The 20,258-nt window shown below is 43.1% G+C and overlaps 1 long non-coding RNA gene and 1 other non-coding gene across 4 annotated transcripts in view; both read left to right on the forward strand.

Moving 5' to 3' along the window:
- LOC107978037 overlaps positions 1–9,761 on the forward strand; it is a 40,206-nt gene extending 30,445 nt beyond the window's left edge. For all 3 annotated transcript variants that reach the window (XR_004769628.1, XR_003485171.2, XR_004769629.1), the window contains exons 3-4: positions 7,224–7,546; positions 8,892–9,761. This is a non-coding gene — a long non-coding RNA (uncharacterized LOC107978037). The remainder of the gene's footprint in view (positions 1–7,223; positions 7,547–8,891) is intronic.
- A 5,338-nt stretch (positions 9,762–15,099) lies between these two features.
- On the forward strand, positions 15,100–15,262 carry LOC113835569. The gene has a single exon (XR_003485214.1). It is a non-coding gene; the product is annotated as a U1 spliceosomal RNA (small nuclear RNA).
- Positions 15,263–20,258: the final 4,996 nt, after the last annotated feature.

The following is a 20,258-nucleotide window of genomic DNA, read 5'->3' on the forward strand; positions in this document are numbered from 1 at the left end:
CTGAGAGGCAGTAGGCATGAAACCCGTCATTTGTTTTGTTTTGTTTTTTTAACCTCTTTTACTTCTGCAATTTTTTTTCCTCAAATGACACTGTGATAGTTTGAATGTAATTGGCTCATATATGCTCATAGGGAATGGCACTAATAGTAGGTATGGCCTTGTTGGAGGAAGTGTGTCACTATAGTGGTGGGCTTTGAGGTATCCTATGCTCAGTGTAGACTCAGTTCACTTCCTCTTGCCTGCTGATCAAGATGTAGAAATCTCAGCTCCTTCTCCAACACTATGATGGACTGCATGCCATCATGCTTACCATGATGGTAATAGACTAAACCTCTGAACCTGTAAGCCACTCACAATTAAATACTTTCCTTTATAAGAGATGCCATGGTCATGGTGTCTCTTCACAGCAATAGAAACCATAACTAAGACAGAAGTTAGTACCAAGAACTGGGGTATTGTAGTGATAGGTCTGACCATGCTTTTGTTTAGAGGAAATTGCACATTGGGAATTTGTGTTAGGAAAGCAGTGAGATATTTTAAGCAGTGATTAATGGGCAGTGGTGCTGAGTATGATTTGATGACCTGTGGGGGGCTTGCTCTAGAGGTTTCAGAGGAAAAGAATGTTAGTATGTAGCCTTGAGACCAGTTTTGTGATATTTTGGTGAAGAATGTGGCTGCTTTTTGCCCTTGTGTGAAGAGTCTGTCTGAGGCAAAAGTGAAGAGATTTGGATTAATTAAGTTGGCAGTAAAAATCTCAAAACAGTCTAGTATTGATTCTATCATTTGGTTACTAGTGTTAACTCTAATGAAGATTTATAATGAAAAGGAGTAAGCTGAAAAAGGAAAAATACAAAATGTACAATTTGAGGAGAAAAGAAAGTAGAATGGAGCTAAATCGTGTTGATAGAGATAAACAGACTTTAAAATGGAATAAAGAGAGTGGTAGCCTTAGGGCAAGATCCCACCCAGCTAAAGTTCCAACTTGTGAAAAGAAATTAAAGAAAAGTTCAGAGCTGGGTGTGGTGGTGCATGTCTTCAATCCCAGCACTTTGAAGGCAGAGGCTGGTGGATCTCTAAGTTTAAGACCAGCCTGATCTACAGAGCAAGTTACAGAGCAGCCAAACAATGAATGAAACCATGGAAAACAGAAAGCTGGTGAAGATGTAATTGAACAAGAGGGCCATGTTCCAGCCCCAGCAACCAGCAGAACTTGGCAGCTTCAGCCAGGTGGTTCTGACTTTAGAGTTAAGGAGAGAAGAAACAGATTATGGAACCTTCCTCTGTGACTAAGAAATGCCACTGGGGCTGGGCATGTGTCAGGGTCCCTGAGTGGAGGCCTAGAGAGGCCATTGAGTAAAGCTGTGAAGGTTAAGCCTAGATTGTCTTGGATTGCCTAGACCCCAAGATGTTGGAAATGCCAGAGCTGTGTGATACCTGCTGACAAAAGCTGCGAACAGGGAATAGAACCCACCCAAGAGAAAGAAGTGTGTTGTAGCCAAGAAAGCTGAAAGGAATTGGAGATATGAAGAACATTTTGACATCAGACATAGAGATGCTGAGTTTGGAGTTTGCCCCACTGTTTTTCAGTCTTGTCTTGGTATTTCCTCACTATGCTCCCTTCTCTACAATGTATATCCTGTGCCATTATATATTAGACGTATGTGATCTGTATTTTTTTATTTTCACATTATAGGGGATTACAGTTAAGAGAGTGAATGAATCTCAGAAGAGACTTTTAACTTTTAAACATTGTTGAGATTGTGATAGACTATGGAGACTTTTGAAGTTGGATTAAATGCATTTTTCATTATGATATTGTTACAAGCTTATGGGATCCAGTGTAATGTGGTAGTTCGAATGTAATTGGCTCCAATAAGCTTATAGCGAGTGGCACTATTAGGAGGAATGGCATTATTGGAGTAGGTATGGTCCTGTTGGAGGAAGTGTGTCACTTGAGGATGGGTTTTGAGGTCTCCTATGCTCAAATTATGCTCAGTATAGACTCAGTTCATGTTCTCTTTTCTGCTTATCAAGATGTAGAACTCTCAGCTCCTTCTTCAGCATCATGTCTTCCTGCATGCCACCTTGTTTCCCACCATGATAAGAATGGACTAAACCTCTGAAACTGTAAGCCATCCACAATTAAATGCTTTCTTTTATAAGAGTTGCCATAGTCATGGTGTCTCTTCACAGCAAAATAAACCTTAAGACAGGCATTTTCCATAGCCACCCAACATAAATCAATGAGAGCAGAGATGTTCTAGTTAAAGCAAAGGAGGCAAGGAGGCAAGGTGTCAAGAGAGAGCCTTGGGCCTACCTCATAGGCCCAGATGGAAACCTAAGGGTAACAGTGTCTTCACTATGCAGATAAGACAGCCAAGGGCCATTTCTCTTTCACATACATTTACTCTGCCCTATCCCTTTAGAAAGTTGTCACTTTGGATTAGGAATGTAGCTCAGTGACAGAGCACTTGCCTGGCATGAATGAAGCCCTGGATTTGATCTACAGCACTCTAAATAAACAAATGAAGAAAAAAACACATAAAGTAAAACAAATTTTAAAATGTATGTCACTTTTTCAGTCCCAATCTTCAGGAGTTGTCATGGTTCACAAGAAGCTGTGGTCTTCAAAGGCTTTGTAGGCTAATGATTTCTTTTGCTATGTGCTGTATATCCTATTAACTGACTCTACAAGGGAAGTGTTTACAGGCAAGTTGTTGCTGTTTCAAGTTTGTAGAAACATGTATGGCAATTATCTAGGCTTTTTTTTTTGCTCTAAATTTTTCCTCTATAATATTGTGTGGGTGTTTGTGAAATTAAATTGGTTGAGTTTCTGCCACACAGTTTTGCCAGTGAGCCTTAGTGAGCAGCCCCAATTTGCTGAATACTCTCCCAGGCTGTAGATCCTCAGGCAGGAATCTGTAGTCCCTTATTATAATGCCAAACTTGTTTTTTTTCTTTCCTTTCTTTTTTGAAAAAATATTTTCATACAATATATTTTGATCACCTAATTCTCTCAGATCCTCCCCACAACCCTATCTACCCAGATTCATGTTCTTTTTCTGTTTAAAAAAATCAAATAAAAACAAAGAAACAAATACACAAAATTGCAAAAATGGAAATAAAAATAAATAAACAAAACACAAACCAGACAAAGCAATGCCTAAACAAAGCAAAATGAGGCAAAAAAAAAGACTACAAATAAAAACCATTATTTCATGCTGTCCAACTACTCTTGGGCATGGGGCCTGCATTGAAGTGTGCTTAGTGTATCCAGAAAGACTCCATTTGGGGTGGGGAAAACCTGATTTTTCTTTTGCTGGTGGTATCAACAGCAGATAATTTGGTTAGGAGTGGGAACCTGTGTCCCCTTTCCCATCTCAGTGCTGGGACTTTGGTTTAAACCTGCGCAGGTTTTGTGTGTGCCTCCACAGTCTGTGATTTTACATGTTCATTTGTCTTGTTGTGTTGGAAAGACACTGTTTCCTTAGAGTCACCCATCACCTCTGACTGTTACAATCTTTCCTTCTTCTCTTTTACATATCTTTCTGAGTTTTAAGGGGAGAGCTTTAATGAAGACATCCCATTTAGGACTCTGTGCTACAGAGTCTCTTACTCTTCGCCAGTTGTCCAGTTGTGGGTCTCTGTGTAAATTCCCCTCTACTGATTCCCATTCTCTGATGTGGGTTGAGTGAAGCACTGGGTATTAGTAGTATGTCACTGGGAGTCATTTTAGTGCTATGTTCCTTTAGCAGAGTAGTATTAGGTTTTTCCCCTAGTCAATGATCTATCTACTCTCAGGTTCTTGGCCACTTGAGCAGAGTCAAGTATACAGGCTCCATCTCATAGTCAATTAGAAATTGGGTGTTTACTCCCATAACACTTGTGCCACTATTGTACCATAATATCTCACAGGTAGGTCACTGTTGTAAGTCACAGGGTTTGTAGCTTTAAGATACTGATGATTACCTTTCTCCTTCAGTAGAGTACAGAGTACCTTCTAATACTATGAATGCTAGCCAATAGGGGTAAAGCTTCTAGTTAGGTACCAGCTCATCTTCTTTGTGTTTGATGGCATGTGTAAGCTACATCTTCATCAATAGGGTCTTATCATCTAGTTGTGGAGAGTAGCCAACAGACTTGACAATGGTCTGTGATGTTTGGATTTTCCATAGGCTGCCTTTGGCCAATGTAACCCATTCCTGGCACTGGAGGTTTAACATGGTAGCAGAGGATGTCTAGTTGGGGCATTTCTTTCCTACTATTTGGTGGCTCCATTTAGATCTCTTTCATATGCATATGTTTTAAGAAGCTACAGTGGTAGATTTCGATTTGGTTTTTACAAATAACCTTTAGTGTTAGTTGTCCCTCCCTGTATTATCATTGCACTTAATTGAGGGTTTGCTTACAGATTCAAAGGGTGAGTACATGCCCATCACTGTGGGGAGCATGGTGGCAGGAAGGTGGGCTTGGCATTGGAGTAGTAGCTGAAAACTTACATTTGATCCACAAGTTGGGGGCAGAGAGAGCACGAATGGACCTGGCATAGGCTTTTGAAACCTCAAAGCCCACCCCTGTTGGTACACCTTTTTCAGCAAGGCCATGCCTTCTTCCTAAGCAGTCCATCAACTTCGAACCAAATATTCAAATATATGACCCTAAGGGAGCTATTCTCATTCAAACTACTACAAGATTCTTGAACATATTCATAATTGCTATTTTGAAGTCCTTTCGTATGCTTCAGCTATTTTGCATTTCTCAAGGCCTACTGCAATAGGGTTATGTCTTTTGGTGGAGTCATATTATCTTAGCTAGTTCGTGTCTGTGGTTTTGTGCTTGGGTCTATCTAAGCATCTGCATCTGGAGTATGATGTCTGAGGTGTGTCTTGGTGTCTATATCTGATCTCATCTTTGTTGGGTTGCTGCTCCATTGTTTGGTTGCTATTGTCTTCTCTGGATCCTAGTCAAGTGGGATGACTGTGGGGTCCCTAGTAGAGAGTGCTTCAGACGGTCAGTAACAGGAATGGAGATGGCCTAAGTGGACAGGCTGAGAGGGGCCATGGGAAAGAGTTAGGGGAACCAGGGTCTGCACCAGGAGGCAGAGTCCCAGGGAATAGAAGTAGGTTGTGGGGAGGAGCCCTGCAAGCAGGCTGCTGGGGGACAATGAATAGGTTTGCAGAGACAGGGATGAAAGGGGTAGGGGGACCCTGGATCTAAAGCAAGCAGTAGATCCCCCAGGGAATGGAGGTGGGTGGGAAGTGGGGCTCCTGCAAGCAGGATGTTCCAGGTCAAAGAGAAAGTCTGAAGAGCATAACAGTAGACAGGAAGGACTGTGAGACTCACCTGAGTCCCAGCCCTGTGTAGTTACTGGGGGTTGTTGATTTTTTTTAACTCTTTTGGCTCTTTTGGGGGCCCACCACCCAGCTCCCAAATAAATTACACAGAGGCTTATTATTTCTCACGAATGCCTGGCCTCAGCTTGGCTTATTTCTAGCCAGCTTTTCTTAAATTATCCTGTCTATCTTTTGCTTCTGGGCTTCTACCTTTCTCTATTTCTGTATACTTTTCTTTACTTCTTGCTCTGTGGCTGGCTATGTAACTGGGTGGCTGGCCTCTGGAATCCTCTTCCTTCTCTCACTTCTTGATCTCTTCTCCCAGATTTCCCCTCCTATTTATTCTCTCTGCTTGCCAGCCCCGCCTAACCTTTCTCTGTCCAGCTATTGGCCAGGTGTTTTAGACAGACAAAGTAATGCAGCTTCACAGAGTTAAACAAATGCAACATAAAAGAATGCAACACATCTTTGCATCAGTAAACAAATGTTCCACTGCATAAACAAATGTAAGATATCTTCAATTAATATTCTACAACAGGGGGTCCCTGGCTTCTGTTGTTTCTTTTGTTTCTAGTGGTACTGGGAATCCAGCCCAAGACATTGTATGCATTAGTTAAATCTTCTACCACTGAGCTCCATCTCTCACAACAAAGTTTTTTGTTTGTTTGTTTGTTTTAGGAAGCCTGGTAGCAGGCAAGTGTGGTTCAGGAGAAGTAGCTGAGAACTTGCATGATGAGATAACCACAAGGGAGAGAGAGAGAGAGAGAGAGAGAGGTGACCTTTTAAAATCTCAAAGCCCACCTTGAGTGACATACCTCCTTCAACAAGGCCACACCTCCTAACCCTTCCCAAATAAATAGATCCACAAACTGGGGACCAAGCATTCAACTACATGAGCCTATGGAGGCCATTCTCATTCAAACCACCACATCTGGGTTCCACCCCAAGCATCACATAAAATGGGCAAGGTGACACACACCTGTAATCTCAGTGTTTGGAAGTGAAGGCAGGAGGATCAGAAGTTCAAGGTCATCCTTAGCCTCACTGTGGATTTGAGACCAGCCTGGGCTATAATCTGTCTCAAAAAGTGATAATAATAATAATAAAAAGTGATGCGTGATTGAGATACATATTGATTTATGGCAGACATTTGCTTGCCTTCGAGATCTTGAGCACTTTTAACTCATAAGGAAAGCCACTAGAAATTCTTAGGGTCAGGTCACAATTGCTGGAGTAAATGCATTTTGTGAGTGCCTGGGAGGGTGCACTGCCAAGTGGGCCAAGGACTCTTCTAACCTGATGGTCCCTCTTTAGTCGTCACTGCTCAGGCATGGTCTATGCTAGTTTGTTTTGTTTTATTTATGTTATGGCTCGAACCCAAAGGCTTCTTGCTAGGCAAGCACTCTTCCTCTGAGTAATATCTTTAGACCCTCTGACACACAATATTGCTCTTTCCTCCTCTAATTCATTATCTGTTGATTTATAGTATGAGATAATATTTCATGTATCCCAGGCTAGCCTCAAACTCACTAGGTAGTTGAGACTGGCCTCAAGCTCTTGATTCTTCTGTTTCACCTCCCAAATGCTGGGTTTACGGAAGTCTACCACCACACCCGCACCAGCCATCTTTCTCTTCCTTCCTTTCCTCTCTCCCTCATTCCTACCCTTCCTTCTTGTAGGCTAGGGATGATTCCACAGCCTCATGCATGCTAAGGAAGTGATCTACCACTGAGCTACAACTCCAGCTCCATCCACATTGTCTTTTGTGCTGATGCTGGGGGCTTTTGTAAAGGCATCTGTATCATTCAGGAAGATGACCAAAACAAGGGACTTCTGGGCTTTTCTTTCTTGTTTGTTTTTTGTTTTGAGGCAAGTTCTCTTGTATCTCAGGTTCCCGAATAGCCCAGCTGCAAAAGAAGACTCTCAGATAAAGGAGAAGGAAAAAAAAAAAAAAAAAGCTTCAAAGAGTAATCAGATAAGCTAAGCTGCAACGAAGGCTCTGAGACCAGACCAGCTGCCTGTAAGAAACAGAAATCAGCCATGCTGCCTCCAAGAGGTTTAGACCAACTGAGATAACTGGAAAGGACACTCTCTAATCTGTTGAGCTGCCTTCAGGCTGTGCAGTGGGCTCCAGGTTCCCAGCTGTCGTTAGCTGACACCCTTGCTGATGTGGGCTTTGGTGAGGCAGCTGTCTGAGAGTAATTTCTGCTCCTGTAAGTAACCCCTCACCCATATTCCTGTAAGTCACTCCAGTAAAACTCAGGGCTCGACGGGCGTTGGTGGTGCATGCCTTTAATCCCAGCACTCAGGAGGCAGAGGCAGAGGCAGAGGCAGGCGGATCTCTGTGAGTTCGAGGCCAGCCTGGTCTCCATAGTGAGTGCCAGGACAGGCTCCAAAGCTACACAGAGAAACCCTGTCTCAAGAAAAAAAAAAAAAAAAAAAAAAAACAAAAAAGAAACACAAAACAAAAACAAAAACAACTCAGGGTTCACCAAGTTTGGCTTTGGTGATGTCTATACTTTGGTTTGTCCTGGGATCACAAGGAGTAAGTAGATACGTTTAGCATCTCCCCAGGAAATTTTGTCATGCCAACATGGCTTCTTCACACTTCCTTCTACCTGCTCTTCCAGTTGACTCCATTGTCCCTAGAAGTAAAAAAGTCTAACTGAAAAGTTGCTTCCTGTATGGAGCTTTCCTCCAGAGTGAGGCGTGCCCTTGTGAAAGGATTTGTTCCTTTGTCTTGTTTTCAGGCAGGGTCTCCCTGTTCACCCTAGTGCTCAGATTAAAGGCATGTGTCACCATGCCCAGCTCCAGTGGTTCTGAGTATTGCTATCATAGCAAGCTTGTCTGTCCTGTAGCCAATGATCTATGGACACTTCTTCCATCAGCTTTCTCTCTCAGTGTGCTAGCCAGCTTTCCCTCACTGTGACAGAATGTCCAAGATAAACTGCTTAAAAAGAAGTAATTCAGAGCCTGTTGGCTCCCATTGCTTTGGGGCTTGGGGTGAGTCAGTATGATGGGAGCATGTGGTGGAGGAAATCTGGTCACCTTGTAGCCAAGGAGCAAAGAGAGACAAGAAAGGGCTGCTGTCCCAATATCCCCTTCAAGGGACCTGAATTTTGTTATGCCCCATCTCTCAAAGTTTCCATCACCCTCTCATTATCAAGCAAAGGCTTAGTCAAAGTGCATGTGATAGAGCCAATTAATTAGGCAAGAGACAAGGTGATGGTAGAGACAAAGCTTCATTATAACAAATTAGCTGATTGAAAAATGGCCACACTGCTGTCACGAGGGTCATCTTTGTTAACAACCACAAGCAGAGGACTTATAGAGAAAACTTGAAGAAACATTTGTAAACCATGAATGGGTGAAGAGCAGACTCAGCAATCCTGCAACTGTCTATTTCACTGATGCACATTCTGATGTCACCTGAAAAGTCACCAGATGTCCTAGGGTTTCCAATCTAAAGGAAGGTTGCTGGTTAGATTATATGGCTGGTGTTTTGTTTTTCCTTGGAGTGGCTAATTCTAATAATTAATCTTATTCATTTCTATTTAGAATCATATTTAGGCAAAGGGGAAGAAAACAAGAGCAATCTACAGAGGAAAATTGACAAGGAACAAAATCACAGGTGGCTTCACCCATGTCATCACCCGCTGGTGGCGACCATGAATCTATATACAAGACGTGTGTCCAAACTGTGATCCTAAGTAGCCAGCACATGAAACCTAGGTGTGATTCCCTAGCACCTCATAAGTTTGGCAAAATATTGCATTCCTGAAATTCCAGCACTCAGAAGGTGGAAGCAAGAGGATCAGAAGTTCAAGGGCATTCTCCACTACAAAGCAAATTTGAGTATCCTGGAATAAATGAAACCCTGTCTTAAAAAAAAAAAAAGAAAGAAAGAAAAAGAAAAGTCAGGAACAAGGAATGTCCTTAAGGCTCTTTTGATGTGCTTTTCCATTTTCCATTCTCCTGAGTGGCTGTGGCTGCCTGTCTTTGTCCCTGCTACCTAGAAGCCACCATAGAAAACAACCACCATCTGTAGCTGAAGCTTTATATTTGGATGCAAGATCACAGACCTGAACTGAGCTTGGTGGCTCACACTTGCAATCCTAGTACTAGAGAAGTGGAGGCAGAAGAATGACCAGTTGAAAACCAACCTTGTAAGCACAGAGAAATCGTATCTCCAAAGCAGTGGGGATGGGGTGGAGGTTTCCCTAGGTATGGTAGCCTATACCTGTAACTCCAGAACTCTGCAGTCAAATTTTCATGCTCTAAGCTATATCCCCTATCCCTGTACTTCTGAGGCTGGGGTAAGAAGACTTCTCTGAGTTTGTGGCCAGCTGAGGCTACATGGTGAGCTTCTGGCATGCCTGAGCTACAGTGTGAAACTTTTTCTCAATAAAACAAATACATTTTAAAATATATGTGTGTGTATATGTATGTATGTATGTAAGTATTATAGGTTAGAAATAGGTTTTAGGCACTGATGAGATGGTTTAACAGGTAAAGGCACTTACCCCCAAGTCTGATTAACTGAATGCTATTGCCAGGAACCCACAAGGTAGAAAGAGAAGAAACAATGCCAGAGAGCTGTCTTCTGACTTCCATGTGCCATCCCCCCCCATACACACACCACACAAGCAAAATAAATTAGTAAATGTGATTTACAAAAGAAATAACTTCCAAAGTACTACATGTTTGCAAAATTGTTTAGCTCTTCCCACCAGTTCATAAATTCCTTGACAACAGAGATAGTATCAACATCAAAAACCTGTTTAGATATTTGCAGAATGTCAGGTCCTAAGGAAACTCCATCCCAAGCCCCAAAAGGCAGTCCAATGTCCAGAAATGGGCTCAACCTGGACTGTAAGAGGATTTCTGGTGGTTAGATAAAAGTCACCATTCCTCGGGAACTTGTGAAACTGGTTCCCCTCTACCAAAAGCAATCAGTTCGCTTACCTCTGGGAGAAGGGCCCTATGGCTACCTGTGGCACCTAGCGGCCACATCAAAGTGCATGCTGGTATTGCAAGTACCCGATGCACATTTCAAAGTCCATGCTCTAGCATCTAGGCCCTTCTCATCTCCTCCCCTACCCTAAACCCCCTCCAGCTCATAAGCTTCCCTCCTCACAGCTGTTCTCTCTATTCTCTAGCTCCTGTTATTCTCCCCTCTGGCCATGCCCAGTCTGCTGGCCATGTTCAGTCTACTTGTTTCTTTGCTCTGGAATGTTCCAGATGACTCTAGCTGCCCCCCCAACTCTTATATTTACAATTTAAAAATCTTCCCTTTAAGCACACCATGGGCAGCCATGTCGGCAGTTTATACACAGAAGGCGGAGCCCAGACTTCAACAACATGAGAACCATCCTTTGTGTTAGGTGCCACAAAATAGAAACCAAGGTCTAAAGCAAGCAGTTCCCCGTAGTAAGGGCTGAGAAGTGCTCAGTAAACTCTCCCAGAGATCAGTGTGGGAGAGGAGACAGGGAAAGTAGCTTTATTTTATTGGAAACGGGGGCTAATGATCCTTTCCAATTCTTAAAATGTTGAGCGGCCAAACCTGAAGGCAGAGGCAGGTGGATCTCTGTGAGTTCCAGGCCAGCCCAAATTTCTCCTATCATGTGATCCTTTTACTTCAGCCTCCTGAGTACGGGTGTGCCACCATACCCGTCCCATAGTGCACTTGAAATGCAGCATTTTATTCCTGTGTGTTTTAATGTTAGGTATTGGTCATTTTGAAAATACTGGTTCAGTGAATTATATAATTAAATGTTATATAAATGTTAACATTTTTATATATTTCTACATGTATTTACTTTTTTTTTTTTTTTTTTTGGTTTTTCGAGACAGGGTTTCTCTGTGTAGCTTTGGAGCCTATCCTGGCACTCACTCTGGAGACCAGGCTGGCCTCGAACTCACAGAGATTTGCCTGCCTCTGCCTCCTGAGTGCTGGGATTAAAGGCTTGTGCCACCAACGCCTGGCATTTATTTACTTTCTTATTGCATGTGTATATGATGTATGTGTCAGATGCATGCCACAGTTCTCCAGTGGAGGACAATGTACTAGAGCTGGCTCTCTCCTTTACCATGTGGGTCTCAGGGATCAAATGCAGTTAGTTCATCAGGCTTGGTGGCAAGTGCCTTTACCTTGATGAGCCGTCTCACCAGCTTTAACATAGTTCATTTTATGGCATCACTCTTGTTGCCATCCCCACTCATCTCCTGTCAAAGGTCACTAAGTACTGGAATGGTGCCCAGTGACCAATGGCAAATACAAGTTTTTGAAAAGTTTCCCATTCAAAGCTTGAATTTTATCAGAGGCAAAGGAGAGGAACTGTCTTCTCCTTTAGGTGGTTGGCTCGCTCTGTTTAGCAGATGTCAGCCAAATCCTCAGCTCTGAGTCACAGCCCACTTTTGTCAGTCTTGAGTTTGTCCTAGGAGAAAACAGTGTTCCAGGAAAAAAAAAAAAAGTGGGCAATTTGGTTTGAAACTCAAAACTATTGCACAAGATCTTCTCCTTGGGACGGCCATTGTTCTTCAGTGGTCAGCTTTACTCAGACTTTCCATCTCTTCTTTCAGGCCAGCATTTTTAACAAGATGCATTATTCAAGGGTCAGCATTTTAATAAAGCTAATATTACAGTATTGGCTTAAGGATACGTCAAAGGACTTTTGCTTTTTTCTTTTCTCTTTTCAAAATTTGAGGCAAGGTCTCATGTAGCACAGGCTGGCCTCATACTCTTTGTGTAGCAAAAGGATCCTTAAGCTCCTGCCTTCGGGAGGCCTGCAGGTGTCACAGATGCTTGCATCACTGTGTCTAGCTTTGATGGCTTTTACAGAGGTTCCTGGTACTGAATTCAGGTTGTCAAGTTTACAGTGCAGGCACTTTATCCAGTGAACTATTTCCCCAGCTCAGGAGATTTGTCACATACCGTGGCATGTACACACCTGTAAAAAATCAAGCAACAGGAAGTGTGAGAAAGTGTATAATTAGTTTTAAAAATATTTATTATTAGTGTGCATGTATACGATGTACATGTGTGGGTAGTGTACCACAGGGCTTCCTTAGGCTAAAGACTAACAAGTGTATATGTGGCCTGGAAAATAAACCCAATGTCTGCCCCATTCCCATGGTCACCCCAACAGATAGGTGCTGTTAGCACCTTCATTTGACAGAAGAGGACATAACTCAGAGATATTTATTTACCAAAGTTCCATTTGGTACCAAATTCCAGAACAGAGATTTGAACCCAGGTCTATCTGAGATTAATTGGTAAATTCAGACTAGATGGCATCTGGGCAGATTCTAGATTCATAGAAGGAAGAAATCTACATTAATCTGCTCTCTGCCCTTCCAGACGTGGGCCTAGGTGCTTAGTAGACACTGATCCTTGATGATTGGTTGATTAGCTAAGTGACAGCACAATCAAATTTAAAATTTGTCTTACCTGTCTCTTCCAGATAGACATACTTACTCTTTGGCCAAATGAAAAAAACAAAACAAAACAAAACAAAAAACTCCCACACATTCTTATAAACAAATTCAGTTATCTGAATTCAATCATTGCAGTGGCTTCAAAGGAACCTAAACATTTACTTAACTACATTTCTCTTACCATTAATATTATTTTATTTTGTTGTTTTTGAGATAAGGTCTCAATATAGCTGAGGCTGGCTTTATATTCACTACTCAGCTGACAATGTCCTTGAACTTCTGATCTTCCTTCTTCTACCTCCCAAATGCTGAGGTTACAGACGTCACCACCATGCCCAGTTTATGTAGGGATGGTAATAGAACCCAGGGCTTTGTGCTAGGTACCCTACCCACCAAGCCCAGCCTCATCAACTAGAGTAAATATTTAAAAGAATAGTTGAGATTCATTATAATTTTGGTAGATTTCTTTATTTCATGTGTACTAAGTGTTTTGCCTAAATGTATGTTTGTGAACAACATGTGTTGAAGAAAGCATTTAATTGTGGGTGGCTTACAGTTTCAGGGGTTTAGTCAATTATGGCAGGAAGCATGGCAGCATGTAGGCAGACATAGTTCTGGAGACAAAGCTGAGAGTTCTACATCTTGCTCTGCAAGCAGCAGGAAGTGGTCTGTTTCACGGGGCATGAATTGAGCATAGGAGACGCCAAAACCCACCTCCACAGTGACAAACTTCCTCCAGCAAGACCATACCTGTTCCAACAAGGCCACATCTCCTAATAGTGCCACTCCTTTTAGGGACCATTTTCTTTTAAACCACCACACCCTTTAATGCAGGGTCTCCTCATGTACCCTGTCTGGCCTGGAACTCATTATGTAAACTACACCACCCTCAAACTCACAGAGATCTTCCTGCCCCTATCTTCCTAGTGCTGAGATTAAATTTATTTGCCACTATTCACTCTTATTAGCTTTTCAAAAGCCATTCCCATTTTTTCCTACTTATCATTACTCCAAAAGGAGAAATTTCACAATCAGAAAGATGCCAATTGTTCCTGTGGAGCAAATTCCACATCTCAAATGGGATTCTATATGCTATAAACCTTCACATACTGGCTAATGTTGACAATGGCTCCTTAACTACACACAGTGATTAATAGCTCTATGTCAGGATTTCACAATATGGAGCTCAAATTGCAGACTTAATCCAGGGAAAACACACTCCAGGTATTTATAGTGAAAATACTTGTTGAAAGGCTTCCCACCTATAGACACATAGCTCCCGGGGAGTAGAACATCATTTTCCTAAAATTTTGGCAAGAAGCTGTGGAGCCCTGATAAGACTGGCAACATGGAGGAACATTTCCTCCTCTGTTGGCACCCAGCCAGCTTCTGGCAACCCTATTCTAGATTCTCAGAGCTGCAAATGGCTGGAAGTGCTTTCTTCTTCTTCTTCTTCTTCTTCTTCTTCTTCTTCTTCTTCTTCTTTCTTCTTCTTCTTCTTCTTCTTCTTCTCCTCTTTATGATCCTAACTCACATCTTACAGCAGTAATAAAAGAAGAAATGTAATGGTGGAAACATGATGCAACAGTGAGGGGCCATGACCACTTTAAAATGAAGTTTGAAATGCATAACCAAGCAACAGACTCATCTGGGTCCAGGCTGTGCTAATGTGGTCAAGCTGCAGAGAAAGCAGTGGTGGGGCTTGGGGAGATGGCTCAGCTGGTGAGGTCCCTGCTGTGAAAGCATGGTGACAAACACCTATCAAAAAAAGGCAAAAACCAAGTGTGGAACACATGGAGGCACACGCCTTTAATCCCAGGATTCGGGAGGCTGAGGCAGGGAGATCTCTGTGAGTCTGAGGCCAGCCTCATGTACAGAGCAAGTTCAGAACTTCGAGGGATACAAAACTGAGTGTGCCAGCAAGTGATAACCCTAGTGTTGGAGTGACAGAGACAGGAGGATCCTGGAACTCATTGGTCAGCTAGCCTGCCCTAACCAGTGACCTCTCAGTTCAATCAGACACTGTTGCAAGGGACTGGAGAAACGGCTCTAGTGTTTAAGAGCACTTTTGAGGACCCAGGTTTGCCTCACTACTCTCTCTGTTACTCCAGTTCCAGGGGCTCTGATATCCTCTTCTGCCAACTGCATGGTACACATACGCACAGGCAGACAAAAGTTATATACATAGAAAAAATAAGCACATCAGAGAGAGGGGGGAGAAAAAGAGGGCATGAGAGAAGGAGAGGGAGAGGGAGAGGGAGAGAGAGAGAGAGAGAGAGAGAGAGGAGAGAGAGAGAGAGAGAGAACCTGTCTCAAAAAACAAGTTTGGATACTTAACCTGGCAGGGAAGGTATCATGACCAAAAAGGTGGTTTCCCAGGGTGAGGCTTATCCATTGTACTGGGATATTCTGACTCCTGTGATGTCTCTAAATGCAGGAAACTCAACTGCATAATTTGTGAAAGTAGGGGATTATGCTCATATTATCCCCTATAAGAATAAAAATGAAAAAAAAAAAGTGGGAGAGTAATTGAGGAAGACACCTGATGTCAAATTCTACATGCCCCTGTGCACCACACACACATAGACACACACAGGGAAGTCAACGGAGATCTTAAATGCTCATTGGTTCACAGTGGGGTGAGTCACACAGAGGCCCTTCCTCCTACCTCTTGGGACATTTGGCATGGAAGTTAGGAGTGACAAAAATAATTCTCTCTGTCACTCATAACAGCATCACAAGTGATTATACTGCTTCAATCAGACAGATTATAATTTATTATGCATTCATTTATGAAATATGTTTGACACCCACTCTCTATCTTTAAATTGCTCACAGTCCTGGGAGGGGCCCGGTCATGAAAACAAATAGTTACAAAACAGAAGGCTAAATGATGGAACAAAAAGGTGGAGCATAGAGGAGAAGCTGTCTGAATTGACCTTTGAACTGGGATAGCAGGGTGACATAAGAGTCTGAGGTGATAGCAGGGACCTGGATCACCAATGCCAGACACCTAAACCAAGTCCGTGGTCCAGGCACAAACTCAAAGTATTAAACCAAAAGGATAAAGAAAAGGGCCCAGAAAAAAAATGCATATTGCTGGAGCACACATTCCAAATCTGGGGTTGGGGGGCAGATTGATCACAAAATGGGAGGGTCAGCACCAGTGACACGAGTATCCATGTTGCTTCTTTGCCGCTCTCTTCTGGGACACCCCTCATGATCCCATAGCTAATGGATCAAGATATCTCAGCAGAGACCCCCAACTTTCATGAGCTTGTCAGGGTCTGTGATAAATGTGGATCAGTGAAATTAGATTGGGGGGCTGGGGATGCAACAAGAGGAGGAACTTGCTCTTTGAGGTGGACCAGAGATGATGGAAGGGGACGAATGCAGGGGAGTGCAGGGGCCATGTATTCATAGATTCCAAGTATGTGAGGGACTGTGACTACTCAGGAGCTGGTGTCAGTGGCCAGGCTCCAAAGACTGTACTTTGTCTTGGGGATTCAGCTTTGAAACTATGGGGATGACCCTGGATGAGTACTATAATTTAAGGTGATGCGGAGGAGGGAGGGAAAGTACAATTACCAAACATTAACTCAAAATTGAATGCATAATGAATCCAAGGTTTTTAGGACATCACTCACTTATGTGACATCACATGACTGCACTGCAACCTTGGTTCTGGACAGTTCTGACCACACAATCCCTGTGCCTTGTAATGAACATGTTTTGTGCCATACAATATCAACATACACTGTTCAGGTTTAATTCCGGAAAAACAAAACTACCACCATTATTAAGCATGTAGGTATCCAATTAGTAGATCTTTAAATTGTATTGGGCTAGAACGTTTGCTTTTACAAATTGCTGCTTGAGGGCTGGCATGATGGCTTAATGGGTTAAGGTACTTGCTGCCAAGCTTGAGGACCTGAGTTCAATGCTCAGGACCCACCTGGTGGAAGGAGAGAAGTAGTTTCCACAAGTTGTTCTCTGTTCCTTCATACACAATTGCACACAGACACAAGTACACACAAAATAAAATTTCATTTAATTACTGCCTGGGTTCTAATTTAAATTCATAAGAAATTGTTCTATGAATTTTGGCTGGGGATTAGGGAAGAATTGCCAACAGTTTCTGAAATGCCCATTTTTGTGTGATGTATTTACATGAAGCTGTGTGCTGGACTACAAAATCAAATGTTGATCAACTCTGAAAAAAAAGTCAATAATGATCTATGTCCTGTAGCATCAGATAGTCAACAAAATTGAAGTTTGTTTTGTTGTTTTGTTTTTTGATACAGGGTTTCTCTGTGTAGCCCTGGCTGTCCAGGAACTCACTCTGTAAATCAGGCTGGCCTTGAACTCAGAGATCCCACCTCGTGCCCCACCCCCACCTCTGACTCCTAAGTGCTGGGATTAAATGCCAGTGACACCACACCCGGTTTAGGATTTAATTCTTTATGTAAAAATCAACCAGCACACCCATCTCATCAATGTGCCAATCTGCTTTCATCTTTAATAAGTGGTAAAATGGTTATAAATGGTGAAACTTGGGTATTTATTTGTACATAAATATACACACACATATGTGTATGTCTTAAAGAATTGTTTTAGAGTTTTTTACTCTCTCTTTCTCTGTGTGTATCTTTTTTAACTCATGTGTACTCCTGTCACTTCCTGCATGCCATGGAGCTCATGGAGAAGTCTCAGGACAACCTCCTAGGCTGGTCCTTGTCTTCCCCAAAGCTTGCCTGAGACAGATTCTCTTGTTATTTATTGCTGTATACCTTAAGCTAGCTAGCTCAGAGCTTCTGGGGATTCTCCTGTCTCCACCTCCCATCATATCATAGCAGGCTGGGTTCACAGACACACTCTACCGTGTGTGGCTTTGTGTGGGCCCTAGAGATCCAAACCCAGGTCCTCAGGCTTGCATGGCAAGCTCTTTACTCACTGAGTCTTCTCTTTAGCCCAAGAATAAATTTCTTTATCAGTAAGATTTTGCTTTGTATACTTATTTTACATAGTTGCATATCAAGAGCAGTTTAAACATCTCTAAGGCAAGAGAGGTCATAAGTCCAAAAAATTTAAGAAACCCACCTAGACAGACAGACAGACAGACAGACAGACAGACAGACACACACACACACACACACACACACACACACACACACACACCTCTTCAATTAAGTTCCATTGTCAGGCCTGGTGCACACCTTTAATATCAACACTCACAGGCAGATCTCTGTGAGTTTGAGGCCACCCTGGCCTGCATATTGGAATTCCAGGACAGCCAAAGCTACATAGTAAGACCCTGTTTTAAGACAGAGAAGAAGTAGGGCTGGAGAGATGGCTCAGCTGTTAAAGGCTAGGCTCACAACCAAAAATATAAGACAGAGAAGAAGTAGTAGTAGAACAAGAAGGGAGGAGGAGGATTCGGAGGAGAAGGAAGAGGGAGGAGGTGGAGGAGGAGGTGGAGGAGAAGAAAGAAGAAGAAGAGGGGAAGGAGGAGGAAGAGGAAGAGGAGCTGTTTCTGATCCCTCGGGCTCCTGGCAGTTGTCATCACCTTACAGGAAGACTTGAGAAGAGTACTTCTCATTGAGCTCTGTCCTATGTCCTGAGACCACGGAATAGGAAACAGGAGGCATCTGTGTGCAGCCCATTTGTCCTTTCCTGGATTAGCTGGGTTGTATCTAAAGTATAATGGAGGTGTGAGAATCCCACACAGCTTTCCTCATTTCCATCCATGTACAGGGATCTCCCTTCTCCACAGGTCTCCTTTTATGTTTTCAGTTGCAGTCAGTCATGGCCAGAAAATAATCAATGGGCAATTTGAGAAGAGATAATCAATTCATAAATAAGAAATAACTGTTATTATAGTCTATCATTTCATCTTTCTAATTTTTATTGGCCTTTATTGCCAATTCCTTACTATTATTTTTATTTAATTTAAAATTAAACTTTTCCTTCAGTGTGTGTACACTAGAAAAATAGGATACAGTGTGTAAGTTCATGGGGGATTCCAGAATCCACTGCGTGTCTTGGAACCCTGATGCCCTGATGATGGGCCGGGGGGGGATATCATGTAAATTCACCTGTAAATTGCTTTATGATTCTCAAAGCACCTGGGGTTCGAAAAGTTGATTACACAAAGTCTTGGACTCATCCTCGGAGTGGGGTAAGGAGACCAAGGATCAGAGAAGGTTAGGCCACCATTCATGAACTAAGATGGGAAGCCAGGCCTGCCAGGAGCCTTCCTCTATGAGCTCCTGGCTGCTGGGTACCGTTGTTCCTCTGGGGGATGTGAGGCAGCATGAGGGCTGCCTCCTCAAAGGGTCTACAGTCTGACCAGACGCCTGCTCCTCAGGCCAGGTGAGTTCCATTTTATGGCAGAACTCAATCCAGCTGGGTCTAACAGGCGACATCCCAGGAGAATGGAGGATGCTTTGGGGAAAGGGCTTGCAATAATATTTTTGCATTTATGGGCCCCCTATTTTTCTGAGCATCTTACAGTCTGTTGAACTGAGTCATTGCCCTCCTGAGGGTAATTGCTGTGTTTATAACTAACAGCTCCTTTTGAGGATTAGGAAGGGTGAGACTAACTAGGTGCTCATTCAAGCTAGCCCATTCCTCAGCCGCTTCCCCTGTGCGATTACAATGCTCCAGTGTGAGGGGGGCCGCCAGCACCCCAGACTCTTTCTTGATACTTTCTGGAACCACCTGGATCCATCTCATAGACACTTTAAGAACCAGCTGGTTTCCCCAGGCAGTGGCAGGTCACCTTCCACCCTCCCTTCACTATCCACAGCACCATTGGAGCCAAAACCAGGGGCTCTGCTCACCAGGGAAGCCCTCTGTACAGCAGTGAAAAGCATCCTAAGTTTGCATATGAAATGTGATTTTTCTCAAGGAGTTTGAGGGTGTGGACCAAGAAGTGAAACCCTCCCCAGGGCTCTACATTGCACAACTCAGTCCTACTTGGGGCCCTGCCAGTCCCTCACTCTGTTTCCCAGCCACCTGCTAATCTGAGAGGCTCCCTTTTTTATACACAGCCTTCCAGATCTGCCTTGCAAATCTCCCCATTTTCAGGAAGCTCCAGACTTCAAAGCCAAGGTTTGATCTCACCCCAAAGTATCTTGTCTCATACTCAGCAATCATTCTTGTCGTGTTTGTTTAACTTCCTCCTCCTCTCTTCCTCCTCCTTCCCCTTTCTTCCTTGTCTTCCTCCTTTTTCCACCCATACCCCACATCCACGGTGGTCACATGTAGCCCAGCCTGGCCGTGAACTGAACTCAGTATAATAGCTAAGGATGACCTAGAACCTGTGGATCTCATTTCCTCTACCATCTCCGAAGTGTTTGGACTACAGACCTGGACTATTGCACCCACCAGTTTAAAAATTATTACTTTTTAATTTTGTGTTTGTGCATTTGTCTGACTGTGGCTATGTGCATGAGAGCTCCAGTGCCAAGAAGGGCAGAGGTGTCA

This window comes from Cricetulus griseus, chromosome 4, assembly GCF_003668045.3.
Source record: "Cricetulus griseus strain 17A/GY chromosome 4, alternate assembly CriGri-PICRH-1.0, whole genome shotgun sequence".
NCBI classification, from domain to species: Eukaryota; Metazoa; Chordata; class Mammalia; order Rodentia; family Cricetidae; genus Cricetulus; species Cricetulus griseus.